The sequence below is a fragment of the Momordica charantia genome, assembly GCF_013281855.1.
Source record: "Momordica charantia cultivar OHB3-1 chromosome 5 unlocalized genomic scaffold, Mcharantia_2.0 BLBB01000005.1, whole genome shotgun sequence".
NCBI lineage: Eukaryota > Viridiplantae > Streptophyta > Magnoliopsida > Cucurbitales > Cucurbitaceae > Momordica > Momordica charantia.
This window is the reverse complement of record NW_028275163.1, coordinates 17,126,387-17,135,358: the sequence shown is the minus strand read 5'-3', so window position 1 is coordinate 17,135,358 and position 8,972 is coordinate 17,126,387. Positions and strand designations below refer to the sequence as shown.

At 38.4% G+C, this 8,972-nt stretch overlaps 1 long non-coding RNA gene across 1 annotated transcript; it reads right to left on the bottom strand.

The window, feature by feature from the left end:
• Positions 1–5,341: 5,341 nt before the first annotated feature.
• Positions 5,342–8,098, bottom strand: LOC148211466 (uncharacterized). The gene is made up of 3 exons (XR_015790915.1): positions 7,398–8,098; positions 7,272–7,311; positions 5,342–5,688 (listed from the first exon to the last, which is right to left on the bottom strand). It is a non-coding gene; the product is annotated as an uncharacterized LOC148211466 (long non-coding RNA).
• Between the last annotated feature and the right edge of the window lie 874 nt (positions 8,099–8,972).

Genomic DNA, 8,972 nt, shown 5'->3' with positions numbered 1-8,972 from the left:
TATTGCTGATTTCACATCTTTAGTTTTGTATTAAGGTGTGGGTGCACCTTGGGATTGTGAGAATGGTTTGATCTTGAACCAGTGAAAAGGATTGTAGTGGTTTGGTCTGGAACCAGTGAAAAAGATCGTAGTGGTTGGATCTTGAATTAGTGAAAAAGATCGTGTTGGTTGGATCCTGAACCAATAAAAATGATCGTGGGTTTCTTTTTAGCCTAGGACAAAAAGATGGTCGATCGGTTTGGTTCTCACCCGTAAGAAGGTCATTGCAGTGAAATACCCAGGAAGGAGTCTTGGGGAGTGGAGTATGAATTTCCGAGCCACTATAAAAATTCTTGGTGTCACCCATTCTCTTCTCTTCTCCTTTTTAAATTCAACATTTACTACTTTGAATTATTTTGCTAGATTGCATACAGGTTTGCTTAATATTTCACTCAATGATTCTTTTTCTTGTTAATATTCTTTTGTTGATTGCATAATTTTTTTATTACCTTGAATTTATTTTTAGTTTTGAAAAAGTGGTAAGCAACCCTATTCACCCCAGCCATTCGATCCTACACCATCGACCTATAGTGTCCACTGGTCTCGATTGTCGGCCTGTTAAGGTCGACTTTTTACTGCAGAAACATGTGTCGGTGGCCCTGTTTGACCACGTTTTCGACCCATTTCCAATTATTATTTGCCAAAACGGACCACATATTCTTAAAGTAGAACATCAGAGATTATTTTTGCATAAAAGTCAAACTATGGTACTTTAGGAAAAATATGAGATAAATGCGGTCAAAGTTGGAAGAAAATAACAGAATTCTGTTTTTTGCAGAATTGCGCCAGGCGCATTTTTTTAGGGCAATTTGTCAAAACGCACGTTTTGATTAATGAAGGGCAAGGAGGACATTTCCCACATGTTTAAAACTGTGAGTCCAAGTCCAAGTGAGGTGGTTAGGTGAATCTCAACCCTTTTCCACCTAAAATGGAGGGGAGTTTCAACCAACCTATGGTGCTATAAAAGGAAGTCATCCATCCCTCAGCAAACCATCCCTCCCAAGCTTTATTTCATCTTCTTTTAGATGCTCTCTAGTTGTAGAACACGTTTTTAGGGTTTATGTTCATGTTCTAGTTGTTCATTTCTTCGTTTTTCACGCTTTTACCTTTCGTAGTGCCTTTAATTCAGTTTCTTACTTCTGTTCTTTGTTCATTCTGTTCTTTTAAAGTTCTTTAGCGAGTTTCAACTCCCCTCACGCTCGAGAGAGAAGAGGGTCAAGCTAGAACTCCTTGTACAACTTATTTATTCATTTAAATTCAATGAAAAATACTTTCTTTATGTTTTCATGCATTTACTTTCATTTAATCATGTTCTAAATTAGTTATCAACCTCCTTGTAGAATGCCTTAGTCAAATGATTTGATTTTCAACACGCTCGAGATTTTGGCCAGATTGCGCCTGACACTTTTTTGGGTTGGTTTCTAAAAACTTCTCTTTATGTTTTTTTTTTCCATTTGGCCAGTGGGAAGTTGATTTATACACCAAAGCTCAACCTTGGGAAAGGTGAGTTAGGTAAAATAATAGGAAACCAATATGGGATGTGACTTAGGAATAAGCGCATAAAACATGGTCCTAGGCATAGGCCCTCTGACCCATAATACAAATGAGTTGGTAGATATTCTCTAGGATTGTAATCACACATAGGAATATAATTGTAGGTTACCCTAGCCTCTGCATCAACCAAAAGCGGTAGTGAAAGAGTAGAACTCAAATCCCAAGAAAAGTCGGGAATTGCACCTGGTGCATTTTCCCAACATAGTGTGTTTTCCATGTTTTGCATCACAACTAAGGTAGGAGACAAGGAGGTTGAGTTTCATTAAATTGCTTGATAGTTAAAACTCCAAACAACAACATTTGACCATTATTTTCCTTCCTAAATCACAATTGCATATTTGAACCATTTCACTGCATTACTTAATTTTGAAAAGCAACAAGTCCGTGAGGATTCGACCTTGGATTACTTCCGAGTATTACTTGTGACCGTGTGTGCTTGCACGAGTCTTTAATCTTTTTAATGGTAGAGAAAATCCCAACAAGTTTTTGGCGCCGTTGCCGGGGACTTGAGTTTTCAAATCATATTCTTTTCAAGTGAATTGTTTCATGTGTGATTGTTGCATATCTCTGTCATTGGACTTAATTGTTATATCTAACCTTTAAGGGAGTTGTGTATGAGCACAGGGTTTGGTTGGTTGACCTTTGATCCAGAGATTGAAAGAATCCTTAAAATGATAAGGCGTGAGCAGAGGTTGAGAAAACAAAAGAAAAAAAACTGAAAAAGAGAAGGAAATGAAAAAATAAATAGGAGGTTACTTGTATTGAGCCAACAACAAGCAGAAGTGTTTGAAATGGAGTCCCAATTTATGTATAATCTTACAATGGGAAGTTTCATGCCCATAGCTTCTGTGAATCGATTATGTTGTTTATATTGTAGTGATATTCGTCATTCATTGGAATATTGTCCATCTAATCCTTCATCTTTTTATTATCCAGGTCAACAAGGGAACCAACAAGAATTCAACCATTATTCAAATCCATACAACCAAGATTTGAGGGATCATTCAAATTTCCCGTGGGGAAAGCTTCAACCTGAAAGTATATTACATCCATATGAGCATGCATTCCCACCAGAATTCCCGTCACAACCTGAACAGGAATACAATCAACCATGGATGCCAGAACAAACGCAATTATTAGAAAATTCTAGCCTTGAACAAACTATAATAAATTTTATGGCAAAAACTGATGAAGCGTTACATAGGTTGCAGAGCTAAATTGAGCAAGTGGCCGATGAGTTGAGGAATAGTCCACCAGAAGCATTGCCTACCAATATGGAAGAGCAAGGTGAGGCATTCAATGAAAGGAGCGAGCTTGAAGATGACGAACTTGAGCTCCCAATAGACAATGATGATCCACCAATCCCTGAAATGATAAATGAGGTATGGAAGAATAAGGAAGTTGAACCCGAGAAACCGATAGAGGTAATGGAGCATGAGCTTACAATGGACCTAAACCCATCATCTCTAAATATTGGACAGTTTTTCCCTTTCCCTCGATGCTCTTTAGAGATAACCCAATACATACAGAAGGAAGAGTTGACCAAACCTTTAAAGGATCAAATAAATGAAGAAATAGGAGAAGATGAGATAGGTTCAGATGAAGGGTTCTACGTTAAAGTTTCACCCCAAATTCCAATTTTCAAAAACCAATGCATACAAGTAAGTCATCTACCCCTCGAGCTAGACCTTAAAGCATATTGTGCTCTGAAAGAGCGAAACTGTGACATGGTAGTAGCAGAAGAGAGATCAAATGAGCTTGAGGAAATGAGTGAAAGTTGAAAGCCTCCAACGTTCTTGAAAGTAAAATCAACAGGAGGGAAGTTTTGTACATTAGTGTCATGTTTGTTTACTTTTCAGTTTTTTTTATTATGTCCTTGACGTTTTAATAATTTCATTTTCTTAGTACAGGATTGGAGTTCCCAAGAAAATAAGTAAGGCATAAGGCAAAAAGCAGTGAGCATTATTCCATAAGAAGGAACAAAACAAGACTTAAATATGGAATGCCTAGAAAAAGTGCCACTTGGTGGCCCTTTTTTTTGTTTTACTCATCGAATTAATCGAGGGAGTTTTCTAACCCTTGTTTCGTTATTGATATAATGTTGTTTTGTTCATATGTGCTTATTCATTATATTTTCTAGGTAGAAATATTTGCATAAGCTGGACAGCATGCTAAGATGTTTTGTGGATAACATATATCATGTTTAGTCTTACAAGTTAGGGTCATATAAGCATTAAAATTCTATGGATCCAAGGCTCCTTATCATAATTCATGCCTTGTGTGCTGCTGCTAAAACTACTGTCTATTTGTTAAGCATGCCTAATCATAAAAAAAAAAAAACCAGTGAAAACAGTCCATCGGTCGTGTTGAGGGCGTTTTTGTGTAAAATATTTTTTTGGTCTTCTTTTTGCGAAATTTTTACACTTTTTTTTAAGGTTTTTTTGTGTAGATTCCAAATCTAATTTTTGTTTTTGCATTTGAATTTTGCAGGATCGAGATCCGACCCTCGTCAAAATTGCGCCAGGCACAATTTAAGAGAAAAAATTCGATTTTTTAGTTATGGATTAGGGCTTTCGTGGGCTTTATGTGGGTTATGTTTAAATGGGCTTTGAGTTGTTTTTAAATCAAAAGGAATTATGTTTTTAATATGTTTTAAAACATAAAACAAAAAGCCCTAGAATTTGAAAACACCCCATTCACGATTTTTCACCAAGATTTTCTCGCTTGTTTTCAAATCTTCTCTCAAGAAATCTCGAAGAGTCTCAAAGTCTCTCTCATCTCTCTCTTTTTCGGCACATTTAGGGTTTATTGGAGGGATTTTCGTTGTTGATTGTGAAGCAAGATGAAGAACCATGGAAGGTTCATCTTCCCCCAAGCCACACGACAAAGAGACGGAGAAGAAGAGAGTGTTGTTGCCTCCACCAACTAAACAGGGTATGATTCCTCTTGAACCTCCTAGGATTTCTCATGAAAAATTAGTTTTTGATCCTAGGGAACAAAGAAGAAAATATAAGGAAGCTATAAGAATGAACCCTAGGAGAAATCTATCCATAGATGTTACCAATTTTGAAAAAATCAATATGCAATCTCATGATGCTCGGGTTAATAAAGAAGGTTCTAGTGAAAAAAAATTAGGAGGTGTTAATAAAGTTTATCTTCGAAAAAATCAATCTCTAGAGGAAAAATGTGCTGTCTTAGATGAAGAAATAGCTAGACTTCAAGAGAGAGCGGAGATGTTCAGTAAAAATAACCAAATTAGGGATAAAGAGAATGAAAGGGTTTATGCGAAAATTGAGAAATTAAACATAAAATGGCAAGAATTCATGGAAAACTCAAAGAAAGTGAGTGAGGAGATTCAACTTGAGTTAAATAGCATGAGTATACGTCGTAGGATGAATCTTTCTCAAGATAACCCCGTTTCTGAGTCTTTAGAACTGTCTATCCCTCCCCCTCTTTCCACTACTGTTGTAACGCCCCAAGAATTTTACCATTTCCAAACAGGGACCGTTACTAAGACTACCTAAAATTTTTCACTTAAACAAGAGAATTATCTTCACAACAATACTAAGCAATAAAGCTACCACGCCTCTCCTGCGCTACCCTAATTCTCAACACTCACGAGAGCTTGAACAATTAGAACAACAACACTAAAATTTAAGAGAAACTCACATCCTATACGGATAAACTATTTAATACCGACTTCACAATAACCAAACCCTTCAAGGAAACCTTTAGTAACTATAAACCATCCACTAAATGAATATTAACATCTCGAATGGCAATGAAGCAAAAACTAATTCAAGTACGAACAACTTAAACAAATGTATTCATAGATATCCTAAGTAGGTTACAATCCCGTAGTTCAAGAAGCTAACAAAATTAATGCTCTAAAAAGAATGATGAATCGGCAACCTTACAACATCCTTTAGACAATAAAACTAAACAAAACCAACCACTAACAACTCAACTACAAGATTAAATAGCCACACTACCCTAACTAAAAGAAATTGGTTGCACGCAGCATAGCTAATGGTCTTTCCGATCAAGCCTCCCCCTCGCCATCACCATCCCAAGAGCTAGCTCGATACCTACAAACTGAAGGGAAAAAAAGAGGGATGAGTACAACCACAGTACTCAGTAAGCAGCCTTGATCTGAAGGGTCACGCACAATCAGTATACTTATCAAGGAACAACGTGTCATGCTTATTAAAGAATCAACACACACACATCATGCTCAACCAAATCACGAAACATTCATAGTCATGCTCTTTATCACATTATGCATCCAAACATAGACACATTCTATAAAATTCGGTGACAACCACAACAAGGAACACATTAACTACCAACCTCTAGTCTCTCTAACATCTCAAGTACCTCTACGCTTATCACAGCAATCCTAGCCTTCCAAAGTTAACTCCTTCGAGTAGAGTCGACCCCTGACCATTTTTACCCAGAGCCCCGACACTGCTGCATCGGCCCTCGACCATTTTTACCTAAGGCCCCGATGACTTCACCATCTATTGGCCCTTGACCATTTTTACCCAAAGCCCCAATAGCCTTCCTTCCAAAGGACTCCTCGTATCGACCCTCGACCGTTTTTACCCGAGGCCTCGATACTCAATTAGTGACTTATCAGCCCCCGACCATTTATACCCGAGGCCCTGACACTCACTCATTCATTCCCTCCAAGAATTCAACTCTCACCAGAGTCTTACTATATACTTTCTTAAGTCACTACCTCTGCACCTTTCAACTCACAAATACAATTCAGCATGCTTCCACAACATAGACAACTTTCTAATAATGAGATAATAACCAAATCATGCTTAATATCCAACATCATTATTTAACAAGCATTACTAAGTATAATAACTCACAAAACACGCCGAACAATTCATGCATATCCAGGCAACAAACATTACCACAGCAATACTCAACAGTTTAGCAAAGCAGAAATCTCACCATTTTCACCGACAAATATCCAACACTACTCCAAGTATATCGACTAACACAACGAGAGTTATTTAGCGCAATGACGTATCAAAATTAATATTAAATGCCACAAAACCAGCACATTAGAGACCATTTAACACACATTAACACACGCACACGCCCCTTGTCTACTTACTTTGTTATGTCTTAAAACTCCCACAAGTGTCCTACTTGCTACTACGCCATGCCTCATGCATCAACAATCTCATAACAGTCCAACATGCGATACTCCAAAATGATCATATGTAAAAACCAATCAATTTAAAATAGTCCAGCATGATCCAACAGCTCCAACAGGCATCGTTCACAGAAAAGGCACAACCAACAACTTAACCAAAATATAATTGATAGATACCCAGCATACATCAAAGACAACCGCCTTCTCATAAATATTCAATATGCTTTCGAAACAACAGATTATAGTACCGGTATACAAATTTCATCATGAAAACCAATTAGAACATAACAACAATTCAATCATAGTCATCCAAGATTACTTGGCTACAATTTATTCACACAACCACATAATTTTCCCAAGATATATCAACAGTTTTATCAACAATGACGTTTACTAAAGGATAACAACGACAAGCAACATGCAAATATCACACATGGGCACACGAGCAAACACCCATATCATATCAGCACACAACAACCAATCCCTCCAGTAAGAAACTACTTACAACAAAGTCCCAAAGCGCTACTAAGCTCGTTGAAGGGTTCCTAAATCCAAAAGCAAACCAACTTGATTAGAGTTCATGTTAGAAACACTTAGTTTGCATCGAAAGTAAGTTTAGATGATCTGTTACCTATTATCTCACCATAAAACCTCTTGGGTAAGGAGTGGGTCGACGCCGAGGAGGTTCGGGCTCCCACAACCGAGTTCGAAAGGCCTTAGACTTGCTGGCCTAAGCAGAAAGCCGATGGATAATGCTGATTTGAATCTGAACATGAGTGGGTCGACGCCAAATCAAAGCAGAAAGGGGTGGGTAATTCAAATCAAGCTTGAATCGGTGCGGGTAAGCACTGAATATCGCAAGAATGAAGAAAAACGCCACAAAAATGCTGCTGAAATGTCGCCGCCACTACAGATCGTCGGAACTGACGCGAGCCGTGCAAAACAACGGTCAGAAAGGTTACGCCGCCGCTGGAAAGCCGTGGGTTCATCGGGTCTGAAGCCAAACTCGTCAGATCTGCTCGCACCTTGTCGGATCTAGGCTCGAAAACACGAAGGCGCTGTCGAATAACATGAAACGCGAGGCCTACTGGGCATCACCAGAGAAACGCTCGATCTGGGCGTTCGTGGTTTGAAGTGGTGCCACCGCCAATTGTTCGGCATGCCTCTTTCGCTGCAAGCTTCGCCGGAAGAATGTGGAGCCGTCGGAACCGCTGACTCGTCGAGGATGTGGGTCGCTGCACTGCCGTGGGTCTTGCCAGAGGAGGACGTCGCCAACATGGAAGGGAAAATAGGAGAGGCGGCTACAAGATTGGGGAAGAAGAAGAAAAAGAACAAGATGGGGCTAGGGTTATTTTGTTTTAATCCCTTTTTCTTTAACTTGTTTTAAAACCTAAAAGCCCAAACCCTTATTCTTGAAGGTGGCCCAACTAAATAAAACAATGACCCAAAACAATAAGCTCAATAATTATAGTTTAAAAATCAAATAAAACCCACAACCCTAAACAAAATAGTTAACTTAAACTCTAAAACCCAAGAATAATAATTCAAAGAAAAGTAGAATTTATGATGGAAAATCCTAAAGCCCCTGAATTTAAGATTTAACTAAAAATCTCCTACACAGGTCGAGAACTTAAATTATCTTAATCCAATGAAATTAAATTTAATTCTAAATTAGCCAAAAGTTAGAATTTCAAAGTTATAAGATCCAAGAATTAAAGTTATCAATTTAGAGAAAAATCCAAAGACACTATTTAACTCTAAAAAGACGAGTCGGAGAACGCGGGGCGTTACAACTGTTGCTGTGCATGTTGAAGGTCAAGAACAGGTTAGTGGGGACTCAGAACACGACACGGAGCCCTTGGAGCACTCAGATTCGGCCACGGTCGAAATTCAATGCCAAATTGTGCTTGGTGCAATTATGGATGAAACTCCACCGGCCACTCTACAAGGTATTTTGTCTCTTTCTTTTCCAGATCTTATCTTGACTAAAAAGCCCCTAGTTTTTTATGATTCAGAACAGGAAAAGACAACGCCGAAAATTGCCGAAATTTTGGTGGCGTTGAATGAAGCAAGGGGAGAAGATCCATTGCAGGATGATGGAAACAGTGGGGCAGCACAAGGACAATTGAATGTTGATGGAGAGGATGAAGATCTTGGAGAATTACCCCAAGAAGTGCATGGAGATGAGTTTGAAGAGGAAGAAGAA